Genomic DNA, 13,944 nt, shown 5'->3' with positions numbered 1-13,944 from the left:
ATGCAAACAAACTCAAGAGCACAAACAGAAGTAAAATAATTGGGAAGTGAAAGGTTTTCAGTATGTTTATCTGCATTTTTTTTCAAGTAATTCATTTAATTTTAAGTTTATATAATTTGATTTTTTAATGGCTATATCTAACAATTGGCTTACAAAAATTCCTGGAACTTTAACAATTGGCTTTTGCAATTCAATACAAGCTGGCTCCAGCATGGTGATGGAAAAGCTCACAGGACTGCGGGAGAAACTTGGGTTGATGTACATGTTAAGAGGGGCATCTTTACAACCAAATAGATGTGGGTTTAATTCTTGGCTCTGTCACTTACTGGATGGATATATGAACTTGATCTTCAATTTATTCTTATAAGCAAAAGTAATAATCATGGGAATGATCAGTCTGAGAAGCTGGGTTCATGGTAAGAAGATTTAGCAGTAAGATTACACAGTGGTCAAGAGGGGCGTAGTTCATCCCCATTGCTTCTCTGCAGTTGGGAATAGCCAGTTTTACTTTTGCAGACATGAAGACAGAGACGGATGAAATACCCTTGTCACAATCATTAAGAATAAAAAAAATAATAATCGGCCCGAACCAATATGCTCAATTAATATTTGACAAAGGAGGCAAGAACATACAATGGAGCCAAGATAGTCTCTTCAATAAATGGTGTTGGGAAAATTGGACAGATATATGCAAGAAAATGAAACTAGACCACCAACTTACGCCATAAACAAAAATAAACTCAAAATGGATAAAGGACTTAAATGTACGACGGGAAACCATAAAAATTCTAGAAGAATCCAAAGGCAACAAAATCTCAGACATATGCCGAAGCAATTCCTTCACTGATACAGCTCCTAGGGCACTTGAAACTAAAGAGAAAATGAACAAATGGGACTACATCAAAATAAAAAGCTTCTGCACAGCAAAAGAAACCATCAACAAAACAACGAGAAAACCCACTGCGTGGGAAAACATATTTGCCAACGTCATATCTGATAAGGGCCTAATCTCCAAAATTTATAGGGAACTCATACAACTTAACAAAAGGAAGATAAACAATCCAATCAAAAAATGGGCAAAGGACCTAAATAGACACCTTTCAAAAGAGGACATTCAGAAAGCCAAGAGACATATGAAAACATGCTCACAGTCACTAATCATCCAAGAGATGCAAATCAAAACAACAATGAGGTACTATCTCACACCTGTCAGACTGGCTATCATCAACAAATCAACAAACGACAAGTGCTGGAGAGGATGTGGAGAAAAAGGAACACTTGTGCATTGCTGGTGGGAATGCAGACTGGTGCAGCCACTGTGGAGAACAGTATGGAGTTTCCTCAAAAAACTAAAAATGGAACTCCCATTTGACCCAGTGATCCCACTTCTAGGAATATATCCCAAGAAACCAGAAACACCAATCAGAAAGGATATATGCACCCATATGTTCATAGCAGCACAATTCACCATAGCTAAGATCTGGAAACAGCCTAAGTGCCCATCAGTAGATGAATGGATTAGAAAACTGTGGTACATCTACACGATGGAATACTATGCTGCTCTAAAAAGGAAGGAACTCTTACCATTTGCAACGGCATGGATGGAACTTGAGAGCATTATGCTAAGTGAAATAAGCCAGTCAATGAAAGAAAAATACCACATGAACTCACTCATTCATGGATAATAGAGACCATTATAAACTTTTGAACAATAATAGATACAGAGGCAGAGTTGCCTCAAACAGATTGTCAAACTGCAGCGGGAAGGCCAGGGAGGGTTAGGGGGCAGGAGGGAGGGGGGTAAGAGATCAACCGAAGGACTTGTATGCATGCATATAAGCATAACCAATGGACATAAGACACTGGGCGGTAGGGGAGGCAAGGGCGGGGGAAAAAAAGGTCACATATGTAATACCCTTTGTAATACTTTAAGCAATAAAAATAATAATAATAATAATAATATTCTATATAATAAAAGGCTAATATGCAAATTGACCGAACAGCAAACCATCCGGTCACTATGACGTGCACTGACCACCAGGGGCAGATGCGCAACACAGGAGCTGCCCCCTGGTGGTCAGTGCACTCCCATAGGGGGAGCACCGCTCAGCCAGAAGCCAGGCTTGTGGCTGGTGAGCATAGCAGCGGTGGCAGGAGCCTCTCCCACCTCCACGGCAGCGCTAAAGATGTCAGACTGCAGGCCTAAGCCAGCAGCCAGAATCCCCCAAGGGCTTCTGGACTGCAAGAGGGCGCAGGCCAGGCTCAGGGGACAACACCCCCACCCTCGTGCACAAATGTTATGCACCGGGCCTCTAATAACATAAATAAAAAGTGTTTAACAGGACCAAAACTAACTAGTCTAGGGTCTAACGAATTCTGTCTTTAATGGAGGATTGGGAGGGCCAACCAACTGCAGATTTAATAAAAGCAGACACTAAAATTTTCTTTTTAAAAACCACCTTTTGGACCCTTTAATCTCACACGTGAGGCTTCCTCGATTTCTGAGATAAAAAGTGTGTCCACTGGCCCCTTGCCCCCCACAGTGTGGTCCACAGACTGGTAGCATCAGCACCTCCTGCAAACTTTGTCCAGTTGCTGCAAATGCCCCATCCCAGACCTACTGGTTAGAACCCACATTTTATCAGACTTTCCAGAGGATTCCTATCCATGTTAATCTTCAAGAAGCACCTTTTCCTAAGGACTGTGTTCATCTGTATACAATTATTATGACATTCATGCAAAGAAGTTGAATATTAACTTGCTACAAGGCTACCAAGTACAACAAAACATTCAATATTCAAGTTCATAGCTTAAGGCTACTGCCTTTATACTAATTATCCTGAAGGTATCCATGTTATAAATGTTTTCTTTCTTAACAGAATTCCATAATCATCCTTCATGTTCTGAACATTAAAATAAATAATTAATGGGGGGGGGGGGCCTTAAAGGCAAAAATGTAGAAAAGACACAGAAACCTCATCAATAGCTTGAAGAAGTAATTTCTGAAAAGTAAAACACTCTAGTCAATTATGTATGCTGTTATCTAAGGCGATCACTTTAAATCTCCCACTACACTGGTTAAACCTAACGGCTAATTGTATGTTATGCAGACAATTGCTGGGTCATGTTGAAAAGAATGAATCAACAAAGGCTGCTAGAAATCCATGTCAGATTTTTAAATAGTTCAACTATTATGCTCTCAAGGACATCTGAATTTTCAAATTGAATTGTGGCAGTGGATTCCCTTTTCTCAAATACAGTCTTACTGGGAACTCCCAATGTGTGAACAAAGCTCCCTAAGGACATACTGAGGAAAGGAACAGACTCTAGGGGCCATTTGTACCAGGCCCTGCGTCCTTCTCCGCCTGGTGAAATCAACCTAACCTTTAAGGTCTCATAGAAATGAGCTTCTGCTTCACTTTGTACATATATATCTGCTCGTGCAATGTTACAACAACCCTGTGAACTAAGAGTTATTACACCCTGTTTACAGTTAGAAAAACTGAGGTTCAGAGAAGATAAAAGTTCACCCAGGGTCAATGGTGGTAAAGCAAAGGCTTGGATTTCCTGATTCCAGATTCTAGGCTCTCCACTGCCATCCTGCGTGTTGTCTCCAATGCTTTCCATAGTTCCCCTTGGTTGTAATTATTATTTCACCTTTGGTACTTTCGGAGCTTTGTTTTTTTTCCACAGCATCTGACACATCCTGACTCACATTATAGATTTTTTTTCTCCCCATGACTCATGCTACCGGAGAGCAGACATTGTGTTCTGCTCCTCACTAATGATCTAGCAGTGATTTATAAGCAGCAAACCGTTTTTCTGGGACTTGCCTTCTTAAGGTAAGTGCACCCCTGGAAGCAGACCCCTGAAAATGCAAAGTGCTCTCCAAGCTGGTTTTGTTGCAGCTAAACTGAATTTACCACCACCTGTCCCACCTCCACCCAGGTGGGGTCTTGTGACTAGTTCTCACCAATGGAATCTGAGTTCAAGGAAAATGAGTCCATTCCAGGCTGAGGAGCTCCAAGCAGCCTTCCCTAATGCAGAGGATCCGGTGAAGTTGCTTAGGCCAGTGGTTGGCAAACTCATTAGTCAACAGAGCCAAATATCAACAGTACAACGATTGAAATTTCTTTTGAGAGCCAAATATTTTAAACTTAAACTATATAGGTAGGTACATTGTTATTAACTTAATTAGGGTACTCCTAAGCTGGCCTTTGCAATAAACGTCCTCAATCTGATTGAGGTTCGTTCGCTGAGGTCGATGCCTTCCAACTCTCCCATCCACACTCGTCTTGTATACTTGTTTCGTCTATCTCCTTTCTGAAAACCGACTTCTGTGGATGGGCCACAAAGTTTCAATCGCCCTGTACGTGCACACCCGCACGTGGTATTTTGTGGAAGAGCCACACTCAAGGGGTCAAAGAGCCGCACGTGGCTCGCAAGCCACAGTTTGCCAACCACTGGCTTAGGCCCAAGAGGATGGTAGAATCACTTGGAGGAAGTGTAACTGAGTGACAGTGGGAACTATGAGGAAGGCAAGTATAAGTCGACTGTGTTAAGCCTCTGACACTGGAGTTGTTTGTTACAGCAACTGACCTTCCCTGACAGATACAGTCCACTTATCCACTTGGTTCTTTTAGTAAACAAATATTCTTTCACAATATAAATGCGTTCAAACAAATTAGGGTTCCTAGGTATTCTTACATTAATGTATAAGAAAACATTTAAACTTTGGGATAAGAATGAGATGATTGGATATCCTTTTAATGGTGTGCTATAACTACCTGATTCTATCAGGGCTCTGTACCACCTTTAGACTATTTTACAACCCTTTACATTGCAGATAACATTGTAAATTCTTCTCTAGACAAGCAAACTGACTGCCCAGTGGAAGGAGAGCCTTCACCCTTGAAAAAAGTGAGTCCTGAATCCATTTGTAAATTCCCTTGAACAGACCTTGACTCCAGGGAAATGTGTGATCCTTTGATCTCTCTTTTGAACTAGTGGTGGCATCTGCCTGGTTCCTCTATTAATTAGTGAGTGTTTAAACATCTCTGACACACATTCATTTTGTATCTGAGAATCATGATGCTATTTTCTTTGAAAATTTATCTTTTCGCAACTATGAGTTATTTCTGGTCCCTCAAGAAACCTTTAAACCAAGGTCTTCAAGAAAGAGTGTACTGATAGAGGGAGAGGGATTAAAAGAAGACTAAAGCCTACTTGGAAACCAGGGTGGGTGCCACTTATGCTCCAAGGAAGAGGGCAAAGTGAGGATGATGAGGATGGTGACCAGGGAGAAGGAGGAAGGAAAGATTCCACTGAAGACAAACTTCCCTGCATCATGATTTCCCCAGGGTGTGCCCCCACCTCCTTCTGATCAATGGGTTAAGTACATGAGTTGCCTTTATATCTCTCTGTGGTTTCTAGGGCTCAGCCTTAAATAGCAAGGCCTACCTGGCAAAAACCTCCACTTAACTCTGAGAGCTCGACCTCCATCACCCATCTGCTTCCACACAGCAGGCTCGGAAGCCGAGGCCTTGGTCCTGCAGGACGTGCAATAGTTTATCGGGCCTGTGATACACAAAGCAGGTGGGAGTTCACCCGGTGCCTACGGCTGACTTCACATCACACTTGAGGCAGCTGGAAGTCACCAACATTACTTGGGGTATTTACCCCAAGGAGCCATCAAACCCATCCTGTTCCAAACAGTTGCTGTCTCCTTTCAAGAGAAGCAGCTTGAAATTCAAATCCCATCTTTTCAGAAAGATTTCGACCCCGCAGGAAAACTTAGAGACGGAAGGTGTAAATGAAAACCCCGAGCTGTGAGCACTCCTCCGTTTTAAGTGCCTTCCCTGGGTCTTGAGGATGGGTATGTTTGTCACGTTTATTTTGAAGATGCTTCACATGAATTGAAACCGGGACCCCTTGTTGACCATATTATCTATTATTTGGTGGCAGGTTCCATGAAAGAATCTTTCTGTCCAACAGAAAAGCGGGACGTTCTGAGTTCGAAAAGCAGAACCCTGTGGCTATTAATTCTCAAATGCTCAAATGAAATGATCACGTTCCCTGGCTGACTGCAACTTCACTTGCTCACTCAGCTTAGCATTGAGGCTTTAGCATTCTTCTTCTATGGTCTCAGTTGGAGAAAGGGAACAGTCACTTAATTACTCTCGTTTCTGAAATGCAAAAGTTTACTGCGTTCTTTCTTTGATCCAGATTAAGAAAGACAAATAAGATTTGGGACACTCCATATGTTCCAGATTCTTAACAGTTTCAGACACTTAATTAAGTAAGCAAATTAAGTAACCTGAATTTAGCATCGTCTACTTTCAAATCAAAAGGTAAGGACACTACTTTCTCAGCTTTGTTTTAACATAATTAGAAGCTTTTTAACATCATCTTTATTTTCAAAGAGGGCAATTTTAGTTTCTTCCTTTATGAAAAATTTCCCAGTTCTCACAGCATTTCTTCTGGTTTAACTCTGAGAGAGCCTGCTAGATGTTTTCACATGATAATAATCTCCCAACTGAGCCTACGAGTGCATTCTGATTACAAAGAAATTGGTTCACGGCACCCTCCTCAGATGTAATGCTCCTTATTAATGTTTTTATTAACTGTAGCTGACAAAGAGATTATTTCCTGGCTTAGTTCCAAGACTCCCTTTCTAGCTCTCCAAAGGAAAAGTGACTGCTGAATTTTCACATAAGAAATTCATTCCTAGTGAAAGAAATGAGATTTTTTTTTCCAACTCCCTAATTCAACATAACCTAATTAAGAAAATACCGATAAGGGCGCCAGCTTCTGAAAAGCATTAGGTCCATTATCTCATACAGATCATTAGAAGAAATAAAAATGAATCACTTGGAGCTGAGATATTTGGGTTTAGGTTTCCATAAGGATGTTCCTGATCAACAAGTTCAAGTTTCTTTTTAGGGAATCTTTAATACAAGGACCCAATATCTAGGATCTGCTCCATGGCAATGAAGACATGAAAGAGAAAATATTTTTCAAACCAAGACTCTAAAGCATTTAAAATGCTATAATATAGTTATAATTTTGCTTCAGCCAAAAGTGAGATACAATTCTCTGATTGGGGGAAGCAATGAACCAGTGGCAGAAAGAATCAGAATGAATAAACTTCTCACTTGCCTCTAAGTGATGCTGTGGCTGTTTTATTCTTTAATAAAATCTACCAAAGGCCTCATCTCTATTAAGCCACCAATTAATCAGGGGTATGTGTATAAAAGAAACAAATACATTTTAAGAAATGCTTCCTATCCAAGAATTGTACAATCCCAGTTACCTGACCTAACTCTCTGATTCCTTGTTTTAACATTTAATCCCTCCTTCACTTTTGCTGCATTGTATTTTTGCTTTTCACTACCTGTCCTTAGAATTTCAAATCCTTTGGCGTCCTGGGGCGAGCTGGAGAGGTTAGCAGTTCTTTTCAATCACACAGAAGCCACTGCTTCAGTACTGGGGGGACCCAGCTGGTGCAGAGTTTTATTTTAACACCCAAGGCTGATTTCCCTCCCTCAACACAGGAACAGCCCAAGGAGGCTTTGTGCAGAAGGGAGTTGGCTGTATGCTCTGGACATACAAAATCATACAAAAGTGTGGCTGCCACTATGCTGTAGACACACTCACTACTATTTTATGGATTTCCCTCATTAGCGTTTAAGACTTACAAGTTGACTTCTCTCTCATTTTCTCAAAAAAAAACCTGACAAAAAGAAAAAGGAAATTTGCAGTGTTCTACAGCTGACTTGGGCAAAAGTAGATGGTGTGTGTGTATATGTATGGAGGTAGGGGAGAGGGAGGGAGGGAGGGAGGATATGACTTGAATTCTGCCTATGACTCTTGAAATTAATGAATTTCTGAAGCTTCAGTTCTGTCTGCCTGAGAATTTTGGTACAAAAGCCCAACAAAGAGCTGTGGAAAATAAGTATGTGTCAGCCTTTAATACAATTTAGCACAATCCACAAAATTCTCCATGCCATCAATCCTTTCCTCTTTCCAAACAGCTAACATTTCCTATGTTAAAGGAAAGTCACACAAAAGTGTGACTGTAGCCAATACACAGAACTGTTCATCAGCGATTTCATGAACATCAAAATGAAAGGCAAAAACAGAAGAAACCTGAAACACTAATTCAAAAGAACATATGCACCCTTATGTTCACTGCAGCATTATTTATAACTAGAGGCCCGGTGCATGAAATTCGTGCACTGGAGGGGTGGGGTCCCTAAGCCCAGCCTGCAACCTCTCACAGTCCAGGACCCCTTGCTCCTTACCGCCCACCTGCTCACTGCTCCTTACCACTTGGCTCGCTGCTCCTTAGCGTTGTCACGGAGGCGAGAGAGGCTCCTGCCACCGCCGCTGCGCTCACCACCTGTGAGCCCGGCTTCTGGCTGAGTGGCATTCCCCCTGTGGGAATGCACTGACCACCAGGGGGGCAGCTCCTGTGTTGAGCGTCTGCCATCTGGTGGTCAGTGCGCATCATAGTGACCGGTCATTCTGGTCATTCTGCCATAATGGTCGCTTAGGCTTTTATTATATAGACGAGTGGCCCGGTGCACGAAATTCGTGCACATTAAAAGGAAATTAAATAGAGGACATATTTTAATATTGCTATTTGCCCTTTCTCTATAATAGAAGTGTCTGGCCATCCCCACCCCCATTGGACGACACCAAGACCCGACTGGCCCCACCCCCGCCAAGCCCCAACGGGTGAGGGATGCAGCCTCAGGTGGACGCAGCCTTACATCCCGGTGCTAGGGCAGGGGACGCGGCCTCAGAGGGGCATGGCCTCAGGTCCCCCAGCCCCAGTGCCTGGGCTGGGGGCGCAGCCTCAGGTCCCCCGGCACTGGGGCAGGAGGCGTGACATCAGGTCCCCCGGCCCTAGCCCAGCGCCACGCAGCCTCAGGTCCCTGCTGACGGGTCCTTAAGATGTCACAGAGTCACAGCATCATGACCATTTGCATATTAGCCTTTTATTATAATGATAGGCAAGATCTGGAAACAGCTCACGTGCCAGTCAGTAGATGAGTGGGTAAAAAAGCTGTGATCTACAAGGCCATAAAAAATAAGGAAATCTTACCTTTTGTGACAGGATGGATGGCCTTGGAGAGTATTATGCTAAGTGAAAGAAGTCAGTCAGAGAAAGACAAGTACCATATGATCTCACTTATATGTGGAATCCAATGAACAAAATGAACTAACAAGAAAAATAAGGACAGATTCATGGATAGAGAGTGGGCTGACAGCTGTCAGAGGGGAGGGGGATTGGGAGGTCTTGGTGAAAAAGGTGAAGGGATTAAGCAAAAAAAAGAAAGAAACAGAGTACATTAAAGTGTTTTTAGTCCAGCACCTGAATTTCTTTAGGCATGGCCAGCTCTCGTTTTGATTTTTGGTTCATATAAATTTCTGTATTTGTGGTCCTCAGGGCACACCTGCAAGCACAGCTGGAAATGGGCAGCAGGAAGGAAGTCTATTCATTTTTATGTATGGAACCTATTTATAGCCTACCTCATGCTATAAAGAGGATTTAAGGCTTCTGACAAAAATAACGACAAAATAACAGGACAAAAGTATTCACCACAGGCATATGGACAGATTTTTCTCCCCTAGAAGTCCCCAACTACTACTAATCTACAAGCAGCAACAGCTCAAATGGAAAGATCTGTGAGGAGATAATATCTTGGACTTGGAAAGCATCCTCCTCTGCAGACGTAATTTCCCTTATGCACTCATCCTCAAGAGGCAGGGAGAGGCAGGGACCACAACCTCTACTTTAAACTCTGGTACCAGAGGGTCTTGCCTGTATGAAAAAGGATGTCTGCACCCAAGTCTTCTGCTCTTCCCATCTAGGGAAAAAATAATTCAGTTCTTTCCAAAGAAAGAGTGCATGGTATCACTCTCAAAACCAGAAACCCTGGGGACCACCTCAGGAGGGGAAGGAACCCCACCCAGGTAATTAGCAAGATGCCCACTTATCCCAGGAGATGCTCAGTCATCCCAGATGCAGGAGTCTTGGTACCAACCTCCATGACCAGATTTAGGAGTGTGCAATGTGACTGTGGGCTTTCTGGGAAAACCAAAGCATGAATATTGAATTTAAATTTTATCTCTGTGTGACTGCAAAAAAAAAAAAAAAAAAAGCTAAAAAATAAATGTAAGGCACACTAATCCAATATACCATAGATCATGAAAAGCAATGTAAATCTTTGCTAATAGGGATTCCATTCATAGAAGATATAAACACTTCTTAAAATTATTTTTCTCCACCCCCTCTGCATTAACAGAAGCTGCCTCACCCCAAGGGAACAGCCAGTGGATTCGGTCCAGGACAGCGGTCCTCTAGGTAGAACCCAGGCATCAGCATTTCTATAGCTCTCCGATGCGCCACCAAGACTGAGAACCACTGGTCTGGAGGCTTTGGCCAATCTACCACCCGTTTTGTGCTGGTTACACTGGATTAAGGTTTCATTCCCCACTCTCCTCTATACTCACATTCAATTACATTAGCCCAGCAGCTTCCCTGGCAACCTTTCAATCCACAGCTTAATATGTTATACATCAAAATGGCATTTGTTGCAATGAAGAGTTCTTTGAAATCTCACACTTCCCACTATCTTTTAGCTGAGCATCTTTTTTGTCTTTTTTTTTCCCCCTTTTTCTTTTTTTTTTCCTGCCACAGCCCATGTTGCACTATATTTAAGTGTTCAGTCTTAGCTACATAGTGGTTTAAAAGAATAAGAAGAAGGAGGTCAAGGAGAAGAAAAGAAAAGAGCTGACACGTTTTAGTGGCAAGAGTGTGATTTTCTCCCAATCAAGAGCTCGGTTTCTATAAGGTCTGCACCGAAGTGTCTCAGGTTCGATTCCTGGTCCGGGCACATACCCAGGTGCAGGTTCAATCCCTGGTCAGGGTGCATACTGAAGGCAACCGATCCATGTTTTTCTCTCTCCCCCTCCGCCTCCCTTTCCTTTCTTCTCTCTCTCTCTAAAAAGAACGGATAATTGTGTGATTATCATATAACAGGATAAGAAGTGGTATCAGTCAAGCATCTGCTTTTTGTACAGGCTCTCATCAATACATTTAAAAATGAACTTATTAGATCAGAAAAGAAATTGATTCTGCACACGTGAATACAGAGCTTCCTGTAAGATACTAGCATGTTACCAATCAATCCATCCACCTCACCTATAACATGGAACTTTCTCTCCTGATTCTATCTTGATGAGACAGTTCATTCCACAATCAAAAACTGAGCTCTCTCTTTCCAAAGCTTTAGAGGCAATATGTCTGTGACAGTGAGTATTTGAAGCCATGGATCTACTGCAGCACCTTAGAAAGTCATTCAAGTTTTCCACTTTTCTCAGGAAATTAGACTATAATCTACTCAAAGACTTTGCATTATTTTTAGCCAATGCCAGATACCCACTTCAATCTGTTCATTTTTCAACGTTTATGTGGGTTTTAGCACTTGCTTTAGAACACCATTCATATTGTAAAATAAAATATGAAAATCTATTTAAAAAACACTTAAAAATAGGAATGAAGATGGTGGCCAATTAAAGTGTTATTATACTAAATAGGTTTACTTTCTAAAGGGTCTCGATGCTTGCATTTTTAATGATTCATTAAGGAAAAACTATTGAATTTTACTATGTTCACACTCTGACTACAGCTGTCATGCAACTCTACTTTCTAAAATGATGCTGCTTATGAAATACTTACTGAATCTCTATCAGTTTCTAATTTCTACTGAAACAAATTACCACAAACTTAGTGGCTCAAGACAACAAATTCATTACCTTATAGTTCTGCAGGTCAAAACCTGAAATAGGTCTTGAGGGGCTGCAATCAAGGTGTCAGCAGGGTTGTGTTCCTGCTGGAGGCTCAAGGGGAGAATCCATCCCTTGCCTTTTCCAGCTTCTGGAGGCAGCCAGCATTCCTTGGCTCCTGGCCACATCACTCGGACCTCTTCCTGTCATCACATCTCCTTCTCTGACTCTGACCCTCCTACCTCCCCCTTCTAAGGACACTTATGATATACTGGGCCCACCCAGATCATCCCGGATAACATCCCCATCTCAAGGCCCTTAATTTAATCACGTCAGTATAGTTCTTTTTGCCAGGTTAGGTGACATAGTCACAGAGTCCAAGGACTAGGACACAGACATCTTCGGGGAGCCTACCACAAAATTCATCACAAGTAGGGAGGGAGGTTTTCCTTTATTTCATCTAATCTGAGAGAATTTAGGATACTGTTTCAATTAATATTGATCCAGAAGTTTTTGCTGGTTTTGAGTTATGAGGAGATACTCCTGACACTCCAAGGAAAAGTTAATGAGCTGGTAAAATTTCAGTTCCAGGCACTACTCAAACAGTCTTCCCACAACAGGGAAAAAAAACAGCTTAAAAGGTTTGTTCCTTGTTTCGGTTCCTAGAAACAGTACTAAAAACACGTGGACAACATGAATTTGTCAGGAAAAGAAGTGACAGCAAAAGGTAAGACCCATTTAGGAAAACAGTAACTTATTATAATATGAAAAAGTCTGAAATAAAACAAATGTCTTTGTCAACCCGTGTGTATGCACCATGCTCTTTCAACCCTCCAGTGCCTTTGCGCAGACTCTTTCGTTGGCTTCCTTCCCCTGCACGCTCTCTCTTATCTACTCATCCTGCAAGTGACAGCTCTGCTCACTCCCCGCTAATATAAATAACCCCCTTCTACATTTCTGCTCTGCCCTCTTATCACCTACTTTTCCTATAGAAACCCTCCCTGCACTGAACCCTTTATGAGATGGCTCTGCTCTCATCAAGAAAAGGCGCTGCCTTGTTTTTCTCTATGTCCCAAATGCCATGCAAAGTCCCAGGAACACAGCAGGTGCTCAGTTAGGTTTGTTAGAAAAAGTAATCAGCCAAATCTAAAAGACGGCTCATCACAGACTTCTATAAAGGCGAAAAGATGACTTTAAACATCCTCGTACATGTTTCTTTAGTTCTAGCGATTACGAAAAGGATTGCTTCTGAGATGACAAACCTTTAAAGGTTTTACCAATTCCAGTTTGAGCTTTAAAAAAAAAGAGAGAGCTTATTTTAAGCTGCCCAATCTTGTGATAAACAGACACTGGGACTTTCCCATTCCATACTCATTTGAATGCACTCACCCTTTCTCACCACTGATCTAACAGAGAGTTTTCATGGGAGGTGAGAAGAACAATCTTTAAGAAATAAGAAGTAATAGGATTCTAAATTAGAAGTTTCAACCAGGCATCAAGACACACTAGTATGATATCCAGAGTAACATTCCTGACCAACATCCACTTTTTCAATGAAATCCCCCAAAACCTAACTCTTAAACCTAACCCCTGCTACACTGAAGACGGTCAATGGAACGGGCTGCTAGGACAAAGGGAATTTCTTTGGAGAAGTCTCTTTGCCTCAGGTCAAGAGAGTGAGGCCTCAAGGAGTCACCCAAACCTTAGTAGTGTCTCTTCCAAAAACAAAAACAAACAAACAAACAAAAAAACAAGAGAAGACAGACAGCAGAGCTTCCCTGACAGGGAAGAGAGTGCCAAGTGGGGGTCAGCCTGCACCCACAGGGTCTCTCACATAAAATGCGGCCACAGCCACACACAAGAGAGAGTAAGCAAGGGGGTTTTGTTCAGACACTGACTACTAAAATGATACTGCGTCTGACAATGGAACGCCACCACAAGAGTGAACAGAAAAGTCACTGGACTCGAATCTCGCCTCGGGAGTATATTCTACAAGGACAAAGGGTGACTGGCTACATCGTTCTCTGACTCCAGACCATTCACACTGCTTGTCAAGTGTGCTGGTTACACACACTTCCTCCCCGTTGGGAAGTCCTCCCAAAGCCCAGAGCTGTCCTCCAGCTGGGAAGGAAAGATGGAATTCCTTCC

At 42.2% G+C, this 13,944-nt stretch overlaps 1 protein-coding gene across 2 annotated transcripts in view; it reads right to left on the bottom strand.

Annotated features, from left to right (window-relative positions):
* The window catches only part of ARMH4 (armadillo like helical domain containing 4), a gene marked incomplete at its 5' end in the record, with an annotated part of 106,707 nt that overhangs the window by 50,681 nt on the left and 42,082 nt on the right, over positions 1 to 13,944 (bottom strand). The window lies entirely within an intron of this gene.

The sequence above is a fragment of the Myotis nattereri genome, assembly GCF_964212035.1.
Source record: "Myotis nattereri genome assembly, chromosome: 1".
Classification (NCBI taxonomy): Eukaryota; Metazoa; Chordata; class Mammalia; order Chiroptera; family Vespertilionidae; genus Myotis; species Myotis nattereri.
Note: the sequence above shows the minus strand (reverse complement) of the source record. Positions and strands in the feature narration are given on the sequence as shown.